This window comes from Ptychodera flava, chromosome 16 (genome assembly GCF_041260155.1).
Source record: "Ptychodera flava strain L36383 chromosome 16, AS_Pfla_20210202, whole genome shotgun sequence".
Taxonomy (NCBI): Eukaryota; Metazoa; Hemichordata; class Enteropneusta; family Ptychoderidae; genus Ptychodera; species Ptychodera flava.
In genome coordinates this window covers 35642439-35658305 of record NC_091943.1, presented here as the reverse complement: position 1 = coordinate 35658305, position 15867 = coordinate 35642439, and positions in this window count along the sequence as shown.

The following is a 15867-nucleotide window of genomic DNA, read 5'->3' as shown; positions in this document are numbered from 1 at the left end:
TGTCTGTCTGTCTCACTCTTCCTGTGTCTGTATGTGTATATATTTTCTGTTGAGCTATGTATTCGTAAGGGGGAGGGTGTTGTACAAGGTTCGATGAATCTGTCTGCTCATATTTTACAAGTTTTTGTTTTACATGATTAGCTGTCTACAACACGTCTGATCAATTAGGCTCTGTCTCTCATATATTGATGATCTGATGATCCAACAAAACAAAATCCTCTTCCCATCTGTCGTGACGTGTGCATAATATCATGCACACGTCACGAGGCCAATTGATCGAGTTATTAGAAACACATGCGTGTCCATCACTAATGTGCAATGACACCATATGCATGTATACTTGAAGTTAGTCAAAAATAGCTTTAATGTTGTGACGTTTGACCTGTAATGTGTAATGAACAGCCAAAATAGAATCCCCTCCACATCACTTGGTCGGATAAGTGACGCCGAAGGACTGTGACTTTCCAAGAACTAATCTTAGTGACTGTTTTTCTTGATCCCTTGCGGGGCATATACTCGCGTAGTTCGTGTAGAGGACTATGCCTGTAGAAAGCAGTATTTAGAAACAGCTCACCTCCATAACGTGTGGTCGTTTTGTTTCATAAGCGACGCTGCACGACCGGCCGTTGGAGTTAATATTATCGATATTTCTTTGATTCCTGGTGTATATGCGCGTACTTTTTTAAGTAAAGAGCTGTAGTTATGAACACTTCACCTAAAGTCTCCACATCATGCGGTTTATTTGTTTCATGAATGTAGACTTGGTTCAAGTCGGTGAATTTTAAAAAATAAATCATTTATAATAGTTTCTCTCGTGTCTCTCCTATTTCGTACAAACCTATTCGGAATTGGTAGCCCAGGCCATGGTTTCCCAGAGATTGAATGCGTTGCCTTTGAGTCTGCGCAGTATAGTGATTGAATGCGTTACCTTGAGTCTGCGCATTATAGTGAGTTAGTTTCTGCCGGATTTACTTGGACTTCTTGCGAAGTACCGGCAGCCAGACGGACTGTGTACACAGTGACGTCCAGCAAATACAAAATCATGACAGCTCCAGCCATTGTTCAGGCCAATAAGGAGAATGCATGAACTTAGTGTTAGTGGCGTCGAATAGGGCCCGTTGATTTGCACGGAACAAGCCGCTTGACAACTTTCCATCCTTGAATAACGGCGACGATTATTGCACTTTGAAACATGGGCCCCACGAACAACACCTGTAGATATTTCAGGCGTTTTCGGTGACAACAAAGGTCGTGCTGATGTTTGTGGGAGTGATCGCACTCGACATTTTGTCAACAACCCCATGGGAGTTTTATGCACGTCTCGCTTGGGGTCAAGAGGTAACGAACGCCTCCCAATACGTAGATGTCATCTTATAAATAATATATAAGTAAATAAAAACGTCATTCATGAATAATTTATAGCAACGCAAACCCTGCAAGAAAGCCAGTCTGTGATCCGGGTGAAACTCCCCTGTATAACGTTCACCCGACTCATCGCGCCCACTCCACTCTCGCGCGCGTTTCACATGAAAGCAAAATACAAATCATTGCGTTCACTCCACTCAAACATTAACAAATCACAGACTTGAACCAAGCCACGTGACAACTCGAGTTTCCGAGAACCAATCTTATCGATTCTTTTATCGACGCCGGAAGGTATACATGTGCATGTTTTTGCATAATACTCGCAATCATACCAATCCATAATCCAATAACACTAGGTCAAAATTTGTAAGACAATAGTTGTAAACATAGACACAAAACAGCACAGAACAGACAGTAAATAGACGGTACACAAACAAAGTCAAATTCATGAAAGAAAGATATATGGACCTCTGGCCAAAAGACCAAGAAGTGATGTCAGGTGTTTCGAAAATAGTAAGCGCATCCTGCCCCACATGTGGCACCCGCCATATATCAATCTGTAAGTCAGATAGGTAGTGGTCACTAACTAAGGCCCCATGTCACCGATGCCATCAGTGATCATTTGTCGAGAGAGATATTGTATTTATCTACCAGCTTGCGATACCTGCCAAAAAAGCGTGTGTAATAAAAGCGGTAGCTATAAAGGAAGGCACATCTTTTACCACTGATTTACACACACGTGGTGTGTATAAAGGTGTACCGACCAATTTCAGTCTTGCAGCGCCAAAGCCGCACTGAGAGAAGCCAACCAGCTGATATTGAGAAACTAAAACCAGAAGAGTTTTATGTATATTAATATTTTATCTCCTCATATTTGAACTTACTAAAATGTGAAGGGGAAAGTCAAAGATATGTCGCGGCTGCCCTCCCCTTCGACTTGAACAAAATCTCCTCCTGCCAAATACTCCCCCTCTCCTCGCCCGAAAACCTCCGAACTTTCAACTTTCCCCGAATAAAAGCCTCATTCTCAGTGACCTCTCTTTGCCGCATGCTTTCGCCCAACAATCACCAAGCGCCGAGAAAAAAGTAACTCACGCACCTTGTCTACACTTGAGACTTTGTCCGAGTTGTCCCTTGAGCAGAAGGATAAAGTTTCCTTGCCCGCAAAAATGAGGAAAATTGACCGTTCACCTTCCGCTCTAACGACAAAATAAAAGTTGCCTGAACGCCAAGCAATCGCTTGCGAACACCTTTTATCGAAGAACAGGTTTATTGGATGCATCCGGTTGATAAATATGATTTACAATCACACGGGATAAAAATGACTATGTCGAAGAATTATCACCACTATGATTTATGGTATGGTTCTATGAGGTAGAATATAATGCGCTGGGTACAGTTTTTCCGACACTCAAATTTTTACAATACCTTTCTGGTTTGCTACTTCTGTACTCACATCATCAATTTGAAGCCTGTGAAGTGTATCAAGTTTTCAGTGTCTCTGTTTTGTGAAAATCGACGTTTGCTCCGCAGAGATGGCACAGGGTACCACCGCCATTTTGGTTTTCAAATATCGGTTAATCTTAGAGAAATTCTTTCTTCAATCCCAATAATTTGCCCAAGAGACTATTATTGTGCAACTCAAATTATTCGGTGCGTTTGCTTTCGGCATGATTGTAATAATTAACTTGATCTTACGCCCGAATGTGGTGCATTAAGTAACCCCGAAATCCTGTACTGGGGTTGGATTGCTTCCCATACGAGACAAGTTAGCATGATGAAGTTAAAAAAATATGCAGATACTGCATCACAGAGACAATCCGACTGTGTGACGCAAACTTCTTCACGTGGTTGTAGGAGAGAAAAAACAGCTGTGTCGTTGAACTTGCGACCTCTGTCATCGAAATTAATTTTGATTTTATTACTTTTTTCTGTTGAAACTTCTTCTTCCAATCATATCGGAACATCTTGTGTTCAACTTCGTATGTAAATGTCTAGTCTTCTTCAGTGTTGACAACTTAGTACATGTAAATGAATATAAGTCCGGAACAGAATATCTTTATAATTGATATTAAAGTTCCATTAGCTGTATCTTCTGGCGATTTTTTCCGTTAGTTTTGATTGAAATGATCACTGGCTCATGTTGAATAGCCTGTCAAATAACAGAGAATCGCATATTATTCGGAAACATTACGTGCCCTACAAGTAAATAACATGTGATTTTACAACGAAAATTTCAATTTCTGTCCGGACAGAAATACAAACTCTGTTGACACGCGGATTGCAACGTAGGCATTCTCTGCACCTGCGCGAGCCATTTACAGCAATTTCAAAATAAATATTCATACTTATGCCCGGCACTTACGTCGTAATCCATTGTCCGAGCACGTTGCGTAGCCAGATGTCATGAGTGTCTGGCAATCCACGACACAATGTTGTTTTGATCCCGCAATAAACATGAACTTGTACATCTCGCGTGATCGCGGCGTCACCATATCTGCATTCACCCCAGCACGCTGAGCATGCCAGACGTCAACAAACGAGCTCGGAAGGGCAACATGTTTGAAAATAGCGCCAATGGCACTTGATCACAACTGGCACATTGTGAAACTACTCATAATTAATGAGGTACAATATGTGGCGTCATGCGGTGTCCCATCATACCATATATGAAGGGTGTAGCACTTGTGGTTACTGAGTTATGGACAAATATGTATATTTCAGGTCAAATGTCACTGAGGTCATGTGACATTTTGTCAAAAAAATTGAATTGCTAAGTCATCCCTATATACCAAAAATCAGACCTAGCTCTATTGGCTCGCTCAAAATTAGATATGCACATAATTAATGAGGTACAATATGTGGCGTCATAAGGTGTCCCATCATACCATATATGAAGGGTGTAGCACTTGTGGTTACTGAGTTATGGACAAATATGTATATTTGAGGTCAAAGGTCACTGAGGTCACGGGAGATTTTGTCAATATATTGATATATCTGTGTGAACGGAGGGACATGACCCAATCTATAAGGCCCTGGACTTCATCCATGGGGACTAAAAACTGTGTCACTGAATCCTTTTTGCAATATGAATATGATGAGAAACTAAATTTTATTTTACTTGGCCTTATACATGGGATTCTATAGACAGCTGACTTATACATTGTAGTCTATGGTGTGTAAACTAAAAAGTCCTCTAACATGCATGGCCAAATTGATCGCATTGTGAAACAAATCGACGTGCATCTGTATGGGGTAGGGTACTATCCTTGTGCAAAGTTTGAAAGAAATTGACCTGGGCATGTCTGAGATATCTGCGTGAACAGACGGACGGATGCACACACGGACGCAGGCACGCACACACGGACATGACCAAACCTGTAAGTCCCCCCGAACGGTGTCCGTGGGGACTAATTAGACAGACCACGAAGTCAATGAGCAACATACAGCTGAAAGACTATTTTTCACATTGCGATTTTAAGCCCATTTTTATGAGAAAAGGGACATGTATATGTATATGGAGAAAAAAGCAGAAGACATATTTGTAAATTGTTTGTTAAGTGACAATCATATATGCATCTCTTGAAATTTTGTGGTTATAAGGTATAACAGTAGTGTAAGAATAATGAGGTTAGAATAAGTTAGTAAAGCTAAGTTGACAGTAATTAAGATTACAAAATTATACACTAAGCTGAGGAAATCTGAATGAAATAAATGTTGAAAAGTAGCAAAGTCATGGTCATCTTTTGTCTAATACCTTGTGTAAGTTCATGAACTTACATAAATCTTGCTATAGATTTGTTGCTAATGGGCAATAACTGTGTTTCAGATCATTTGAGAGCAATCCATCCATGACAGGTTTAAATTGTAATATACTTCTATTTAAAGGAGAGAAACTTCTCAAATAATTTTTTCCCTGTAATTTCCTGTGAGAACACATGGACATGCTTAGGACTCTATGCTGGTGCTACTTTGATAACTAACCTACAACTTGTAACGGCATTGTCTAACCTGTTCACCCCAATTTCCTGTAGACAGGTCCACACTCACCATTGATAACAATGGGTTTGGGCCATACCATGGTAGTGAAAGACTGTAACATGTGAGGTCGTGGATACTTAATCTCAGGAATGTCAAAGTCTGTATATTGACTCAAGGATGTTTACATAACAAATGCTTAGGGTCATCTCAAAAGTGAGAATCTAAACTATGAAATATGTTTTTTTTTATTGCTTTGATACCCAAAAGAGCATAGAAATCTCTTATACTTTGAATCAGCCATCCTGCATATTTCTAACATTCATCAAAACCTCATTTCTGTTCCACAACTCATAAAACAGTCCACAATGCAGGATTGGTGTACATTCCAAAAACTACATATATGAAAGACCCCTAAAATCAATTAGTTAAAAAGGGGGGTTAGAAATTTCCCAAAACTTTATAACCTCAGCTCCGTTTGGCTCCATTTTTCGGAATTGGAACCTTGGAACCAGTCTATGTATCGGTATCAAATATCAACGCAGTCTGTTCAGCAGTTTTGACTTTTTGTCGTTTACGGAAATGGACGACATCAAACACGGTTGAAACCACCTCTATATCACAACTTCCAGTTGTGATAACAAAAATTAGCAGTTTGATGTGGCTATAACATCACTAATCATGTTGTTTCTTCGTAAAACAACATTTTGCAACAATATGAGCCTCCAACATGGAATTTTCTCGCGGTAAAAACTGGTCAAAAGTTACAAATAATGGCCCTTTAATTAACATTGCATATCGTACATTAATGCGTTTTTTCGGCAAAGATAATGCTTTGTATTCCAGGAAGGTGCGTCTGTTTCGCACAGCAAAAATAATGAACTTGTTATGGCAAGCTAAGGCGCAGCTGTAACCCTTGTAAATGCCTGGTAACTAAAATCGATCTGGAGCCATGGTACCGTACAATAGAAACAATATTTATTGTTTCTGAAAGACAATGCAAGCTGTAGATGAAACAATACGATATCGGATTGAGCAGAAAGAGAATATCGCAAATATTTTCGACTCATTTTGCGACATTTTCATGAAAAAATCTCTGGTAGGACCTGCGCAAGGGGCGATTCAGTTTAAATTATATTTTGATTGAGTGATCTTACAAACATACGCTACACAACTAGGAATACAAGGGAAAATGTTATCTGAAAAATATGAGCATCGCATATATATTGTACGACTGTACGACGCTGAAAAACGTTTACAGTGTATAGAGTGACAAGGGAACTGGTGAATGTACTTTGCATGTAACTTTTTCACAAGCTATATTTGTCCACGGTCCGGTGATAGAGAGACCGTGATTTGTCACAAAATGATGCACCGTTTAACATTTGAGAAAGAGAGGAATTCAATCCATCTTTTTAGGTAGAATACTCCATTTCTACCTAAAAATGGACCTAAAAATCGCTGCTTCTTTTCTTGCCAGGAGGTTAAGATAATTGAGCTTTAATCAACAACAAGCAATTTTGTTGAAACTCCAATATTTAGATTATGCGATATCTCGACTGATTTACCATGGAAACAGAACTAGGAAAACAAACTTTTGCTCCGTGACTTTGATATGTACAAATATATTTTGATATATTTTGAACATTTCAAAATGCAGCAAAACTACGACAAAAAACTATTTATTATCATTTTCCTGCAAGCATTTAATACTTGCAGGAAAATGATAATAAACAGTTTTTTTTGTAGTTTTACGAGAGAAAATGAATCACCTGTATAGGTGCAAATAGTCGATAGGATTTTCGAAAACCGATTATTGACTGCACTGTTCAGCCTAAGGACCGACCTGACATAGATGAAGTTCCTCTGTTTAGTATAGGGACTTGGCAATTCAGAAACAAAACATCATTCTTTGTTGATCTGACAGAGAAGTGACCATGACTTGGCCTAAACTTGTCTTACCATGACTGGCAGCCGTGACGAGGGGATTTGAAGCCTGTGGCAGAGAGAAAATTTCGAACCAATCATTGCCCAATGCACAGATGTGCTGGGGAAATGGCATGGCCAGCAACTCTATTTTTCATTATCATGGTATTACTAGTAACCATCAACTTCGAAATCTCGTACAGCTTGTCAGATAATAGACATACAAAACACTGCCTTGAAGATTTCTGCAAATACGGATAATGAGAACGAAATTAATATTTTAAGCTTGTGTAAGTTAGTGCTAGCCTCAATTGCTCACAAGGTATTGTCAAGTATACAATGTACATCGACTGTTCCCTTCTTTTCATACGCGCATGCGTAATGTTATCGATCCGGTGACGTTTCGCGCTCTCGTATTCCCATTGGACGAAAGTTCTGCTGTCGAATGTCTGTTTATTTGATAGTAGAATTAGTGCAGGTTTTTGAATGCCAGTTCGTGAGAATTGTTTGATTGACTATTGTCAAAAGTGTCTTGTCGCTACACAATCAGAAGAGTTTCTACGCAGTGACGAAAAACGGAAGGTCTACATAACTGAATGTTGAATGGGAATTCTCATTTATTTACCTATTAAAATTCATAGGTCAAGTTGACAAAAAGCGACGGCAAATCAGTGACACGAACTTACAGGCTCAGAGACTCGAGAAGTATAACTTTCTCTTGAATGTAAGCTTTTGTCTGGCAGAGTGATAGTTCGGGTAGAGTATGCGTGCTGTTATGGCTGTGGCTTTACATTTCATTTCTTCAAGCAAACAAGCAAGCAAACAAAGAAACAAACAAACAAACAAACTAACTAACAAACAAACACAGAAACAAACATTCCATTGTTTCAGCGATATTGTCATTTACTCTATGTTTTAGTAAACAAACGAACAAACACAGCAAACAACAAACGACGAGAAAATACAATCATTGGGTATGGGAAAGACAGATATTCTCAAGGAGATTTACTGATACATTTTTTTATTCAAGGGAAAAATTTCGCACAAGACTCTTTTCTATTCTACGGCGGAATTTGTATGTCCTATTTACAGAGTCTATGTGTAATTACGCATCTTTGCAAACATGCACGGTGTAATGGGTTAACTGGAAGGAATATACTTGATATTAATAGAGGTACTAGCAAACAAGGGTATTTAGTGTTAGATAACCATAATCAGGGTTCCCAACCAAGCTTTATTTACTGTACAATAACGAGAGGAGCGTATTTTGGCTGCTCGGTCGATTTTGGAAGAGTATTAGAGAGCGCCCTCTATCAGCTACAACATGAAAATAGCCGGACTTTCTGAAGCACTGGAAGGGGATGTGGAGTTAGAAACATTTTGTGAAGGTTTCCGTGTGTTTTTGTGAACCGGCATGATAAGGAGATGTTGCTATTATTGATGTAATACATATTGATTTCAAGAACTACACGACTGATCGTGAGTCGCTGTGATCACAGGTTGTATCTATAGAAACCTTATACGAAGGGCATAACAAATTTAAAATATTAACAGAAGGGGCACACTACTGAACAGTATATGAAATAGAAAGTAATTAGTTAATAGTTGTCAAAAAGAATGGCACATACAGTGGTTACATATAAATTTCAAGGGAAAACCAGTCATATTCTTGTAGATTGTTGACATTCCTCGTTGCCTTCTATTTGTGGTCTCGACTGCCGAACCGAAGCAGTATGCGTGGAGTAGGGCTGCGTCCACAAATAACAGTTTGGTGGGGGGGGGGGGGGGGGCTGGAGGATTCCCAATTGAAATCTAACTTTTTCAGATCCCTTTCAGTACCCTTATGAATTTTCAAGTCTCCCCTGTCTATATGATCATAATTTGTCAAGTCCCCCCAATTATCATGTAGCCGCACGTAAAGAAAAAACAAACATTGATTGCGTGGTTCTGCTTGCAGATGTTCAACACTTAGGCTACTGTTATTAGCAGTTTGTAGAGCCGTATTCCTATAAGGCTAGTTCTTAAATTGCTCATTTTTAGGCGCATCAGTGGATATTTTGGATTTATCAGTCTAGGCCGACTTGAATCAATCCAACTCTGGCCAGGTCAGTGGCACACGCTGAAAAGCACACAAAATGACGATCATACGAGAGTATGCAAATTGTGAATTCCTGGCTACATTTTGCCAAATTGTGAAAAACATAGCACGGTGGCCTAACAAAAATATTTTTTCAAGATTACGAGACATATATGACTTAGATACTGCTCAAAATTGACAATATTGGATGGTTAAAATATTCTATTAAATAAACGTTTTAATCTCTAAAATGTTTGGTGTAATAATGCTAAATTTGGTAAGAAAATAAATAATCCTATTCATTCACACATTTTTTCGTTTAAATTAGAGTCTTTAATGTTCAAAATTTTACTTTTGTGTCATTTTGTGGTTAGAATGTGAAAATTTAGAAAATCAAGCATGGTGACCCGATCTTTTTTTCTTTAATGCTTGATTATTCCCATATGCCAGAATTCAAATATCCCTGATAACTTTCAAGCTTCCTGGTCTTCCATATCATGTGTTGCTCTCTGGTCTGATCTTATGTACAGGTATGTTTTACGGTCATGATCATCATTTGACCAAAACTCTTCTTCATCACATCAGAGTCAGAGCCATCACTGTCACTTCCGATATGCAGTGACAGTGGCACTGCAGTAGCAAGGCAGAGGCTGTATTAGCTTATGATTATTTTGACAATATTTTTGTTCAGTTTATACAACCGAGTTCTTGCTCTACTCTCTACAGCATGTTGAACTGTCTAGTATATCAGCTTGAAGAGACAGCCTGTGTATGTGTGCTGTGCATTTGTATCATTGAAAAATGATTGTCAGTCTCCATGGACTTTTATTCAATTATCACCTAATACGTATTTATATATACAGGCTTTGTCGACAAACTTAATATTGTGCGTTTGAGAATACTGTAGGGAGACAGCAAGAAATTGTATTTGACATATTGCATAGAAATATTGAAAAAATTATTCACAGTTGCAGCTTCCGCCCCATTACTAGGCCCACTTGTTTCGGGTTTTTTACAAAAAATCATACATGTTTAGATTTTTTCGAGGTAAAGTCATGAAATGTGAAAAACTGGTTGTAGATTTTGTTTAATTGTTACTATGATAAAACATTAGACCAACTGGATGACATTAAAATGTTATTCATTGTTCATTGAATTACCTGACAAACCATGGAATTGGAAAATGTAAAAATAAAAGGGAATAAAAAAATGTTCAGATCCCCCTATAGCCAGTGCAAAACTTTTAAGTCCCCCTCCACTACCTCAGAAATTTTCGAATCCCCCTGAATTCCTCCAGCCCCCTTACCGCTTTTGTGAATGCAGCCTTGGTATGAATCGCGCTTCCCCTCGCAACCAAGATGTAAGTTGGGTTTCGACCCAGAAGTTTGTCTCGTGCAGGGTGTTTTCATTGGCTCATCTTGATTAATGGTTTGATGATAAATTGACATAGCAAAAAGTAACAGGACGATGAGTGGACACGTGATAGAGGGACCTTGCATGAGCATATATAGAATCATTGAAATAGGTGACAGGAAATCACCTGACAGCTCTTGTTTGATACCATCAAACATACAAACTGACTCCCTGCGTTTGATGTGTCGTTTTTGTATTATGAGTTCATTCATCCTGTAAGATCTTAACAAATTCAATCATTTCTCTGCGTCATTAGACATTATATCCTGTCATGTTTGATTCAGTCGCTAACCAAACTTTTTCATTAAGTTCTCAAAATGTGTGCCATGAGCCACATTGGTGCAGTAGCCCACTTTCCGAAGTCTTACTTTATCATCCCATATTCAGTTGAAATGACATGCTTGTTCTCATTTCAATTTCCACAAAAAGTAATTTTTTGATTAGTTAACATTCATTTTTTCTTTTTTTGTTTTTGGAAAGAAATCATTTCTGGCTTGCCAATACGCCACAATATGAATAAACAACCAATATCGTTGGTCTAATGTGCAGCATCTCGGAAGCTGTTATCCAATTGGTTGGCTGAATCTTACCGTTATCACTGAATATACACAAAAGACTCCTTAAATTGCAGTGAATAGTCAAAATCGACCAATCAGACATGTACTTCCGAGCCAGCTGCACATCAGCAGATATCGTTGTCAAATAAATTTAACGTCCAGGCTATAGAAATCATTTGCCAGCAGTGACATTAAATTTAAACAGTTGGGAAGAGAATGAAGAAAATGAGAATTTGTTTTACAGGGGAAAATTCTTACTTGTTGATGAATGAATTAAAGAAATCATATGAATTTGAGTTCGATTTTCACTAAAAATAATGTCCTTGGTATATAATGGGATGCACTGATGTACATAAGCTGCTCTCATATTATACTGATTGTATTGTACAGTTTATGTTCTGGCCTGAAGTCAAAACTCTAATTTTCATTAACGGCATAAAAGAAAATGAGAATCAAGACAAATCACATAGAGGACATGTCAGTTTGCGGCAAGGAACATCTTTTTCTGAGGTGCAAGCTTCTGTTTTGAAACGGCTAGGCAAGTTGGTCGGGGAACCAGAACATTTAACTTTTCAAAAAACAGAATTCGATGAAATGACATTAAATACAGCTGAGGAAAGGAAAGATGGCCCAAGATTATTGGTATTCGGTCACCTTTTTAACAGTCAATCACAGATTTTAAGCGGTGGCCACTTTTTAAAAAGAGCGCCCCACACGACAAGCCATGGCATATTTAGCAGCATCATCTTCATGAGCTTTCATATATTGAATATGGAATATGCAAATTTATGGTGACCGTGTACCTTTAAAGGAAAATAAATATAATACAAACCATTCACACGACACTCTACAATGGAAAAATAAAGAGGCAGTACTTTATGTACAAGTGATCTTACAGTCCATGACTGAAATTTATTTGCATCATTATTTATGTCATGTTCTTTACATAATTACCCATTAAAAGTTAATTTTTTACATCTTATTGTGCTCCCAAAGAAGTATACTACTAAACTTTGAAGTTTATCAATATATTAGTGAAATATTGCCTATGAACAATTTTATTGCAACTGGGGATTTGCTCCATGTCATGATTTAAAACAAAGCTTAAAAGTTGACTTATACTGTCCTTGCATATCAAAAATTGGAAGAAAGTTTATGAGAAAGTGGTGTTATACCACAAAGGAATGGCAGTGTGAAAATAATTCTTGTAGCAATGAAAACAGAAGATTTGTGTATTTATCATATCAAGATGTAAACAGCTTCAGTGGCTATAATACAAAGGCATGTAAAAATCATTCAGACTTGTTCTTGGGCAGTGGTTTTTTGTTAAATAGATAAAATTTAAAATGTATCTTTCTCAAACTCTATATAAGTAATTGATCAAGGAACAAGTGAGTCAACAAGCTGTGACTTGTCCAGGTTACTGTTTATCACTCCTGTCAGTGATTCTGTAATTCTATTGGCTGACTGGAGATTTGATCGATAGGTTAATGGCAATACACGTGAATGATACAAAAGTGTGTGTACCCTTGGCTGATTTACATTAATACCAGTAAGTTATGGACCAATGAAACACTGAAAAGATTTCCCAGTCACTGGGGAATGTATCTATAATCATCATCATCATCATCATCATCATCATCATCATCATCATTTTAACTCCATAGCTGATAGGTACACACCTCTTTTCACAAAGGTTTGGTCAGTATTTGTACGGTAACTAAAGAAGGAGAAAAGCACCAAATAGTATGGATCCATTTACAAGAACATGCAACTAGTATCTTGTCTATAGTTTGCAAGATATATTTTTATTCATGTTTGAGTTGCATCGATGGACAAGAATAGAACGTGAAGTGGCCATCTGTCAGCCTTCGTTATTAGCATATTGAGACAAAATGAGAATGTGCAGAAAGTTGTTTTGAGGTGTTCATGAGTAGAGTTACAGGGTAACCGTAGAGTTACAATATGTATAAATATATACATTGTACGATTTGATAGGAATGGCCAATTGTGATTGGTACCTAGGTTACAAGAAGGTTTACCAACTTGAGACTTAGAATGCGGGATAAAGTTACTATCTGTCAAAATTGGTTTGGTTATGTTTATTTTATGCTGTTCTGCTCGATGAAACATAATTAACAAGTCATCGTTGATGACACAGTCCCCACTTGTTAATGGGTACTTTGATTACAGGTCCTCAGAGAGGATAGAGGCCTCTTCATTAGGTCTGTGATAAAAATACTTTTAAATTAATTCGCTTGATACATGTCTGAGCTGTAATTCAGGACATGAAAGAATCGTAATAACATGGCCACATGGCGGCCTTATTGGATCCTATCACAGAACAAATCTATGTGCACATGTATGACAGACATCCAGCTCTAATGGTTTGCTCAGAATTAGATATATGCATAATTAATTAGGTACAGTATGAAGCATCATAAGGTCTCCCATCATACCATATATGAAGGGTGTACCACTTGTGGTTACTGAGTTATGGACAAATATGTATATTTGAGGTCAAAGGTCACCGAGGTCACGTGACATTTTGTCAAAAAAATTGTTTTGCTAAGTTATCCCTATATACAACAAGTCATTGTCAATGACATAGTCCCCACTTGTAATAGGAGTATTAGTCTTGATGGGGCAGGGAAATGTGGTCATTAAGAAGTATCACTGGAGTGTGGCGTTCAGATCTATGGACACATAGGTCTATATCATTGTTCCCAATTTGAAACAAGAGGCATGTCTAAGTTATGGTTCTAAATCAGGAAAAAAGATCAGACCTCTAGCTGTATTGGCAAGCCAAGAAATACATATGCGCATAATAAATGAGGTACAAGATGTGACATCTTAAGGTCTATTATCCTATCAAAATTGAAGCATAAAGAACTTGTGGTTACTGAGTTATGCATATATAAGTATAATCAAGGTCAAAGGTCATCAAGGTCATGTGACATTTCGAAAAAAAAATTGTATTGCTATTTAATCCCTATATGCAAAAATCCAGACCTCTAGCTCTATTGGCTTGCCCAGAATTATATATGCGCATAATTAATGAGGTAAACCATGTGTTGTCATAAGGTCTCCCATCCTACTAAATATAAAGGACATAGCACTTGTGGTTACTTATTTATTGACATAAACATGTATTTTAGGTAAAAGGTTATCGAGGTCACATTAAATTTTGTCAAAACAATTTCTATCCTATAGTTATCCCTATATACCAAAAATCAGACATCTAGCTCTATTGGCTCGCTCAAAGTTAGATATGTGCATAATTAATGAGGTACAATATGTGGCGTCATAAGGTGTCCCATCATACCAAATATGAAGGGTGTAGCACTTGTGGTTACTGAGTTATGGACAAATATGTATATTTGAGGTCAAAGGTCATTGAGGTCACGTGACATTTTCTCAAAAAAATTGTATCGCTAAGTTATCCCTATATACCAAAAATCAGACCTCTAGCTCTATTGGCTCGCTCAAAATTAGATATGCACATAATTAATGAGGTACAATATGTGGCATCATAAGGTGTCCCATCATACCAAATATGAAGAGTGTAGCACTTGTGGTTACTGAGTTATGGACAAATATGTATATTTGAGGTCAAAGGTCATTGAGGTCATGTGACATTTTGTCAAAAAAATTGTATTGCACAGTTATCCCTATATACCAAAAATCAGACCTCTAGCTCTATTGGCTCGCTCAAAATTAGATATGCACATAATTAATGAGGTACAATATGTGGCGTCATAAGGTGTCCCATCATACTATATATGAAAGGTTTAGCACTTGTGGTTACTGAGTTATGGACAAATATATATATTTGAGGTCAAAGGTCACCAAGGTCACGTGACATTTTGTCAAAGTGTCTGAGATATCTGCGTGAACGGATGGACTCACGGACAGACATGACCCAATCTATAAGCCCCCTGAACTTTATCTGTGGGGACTAAAAACTGTGTCACTGCATCCTTTTTGCAATATGAATACGATGAGAAACTAAATTTTATTTTTCTCGGCCTTATCGTATACCGGTACATGGGAGTCTATGGAGAACAGCCTTATACATGGGAGTCTATGGAGGCATAAACTAAAAAGTCCTCTAACGCGGCCAAATTTGATCGCATCGTGAAACAAATCGAAGTGCATCTGTATGAGGTAGGGTACTATCCTTGTACCAAGTTTGAACGAAATCGCTCCAGGCGTCTCTGAGATATCTGCGTGAACGGACGGACGGACGGACGGACACACGCACGGACATGACCAAACCTGTAAGTTCCCCCCGGACGGTGTCAGTGGGGACTAAAAAGAATTGGCACAGGAATATCTCAGATATCTGCATTCATCAGCCCTGTGCATGGACACAGCATTAATATTAATTTCATCCTGGGACCCTGTGGATCATACCTGGGGAGCCTGTGGATGGATATCAAAGACAGGAAAGAAAATGGCCGTCACACAGCCATTTACAATCGAATCATTACAAAAATCTGCGTGCATATATATGTGATAGAGATTAATATAGGTATCAACTTTCAATGC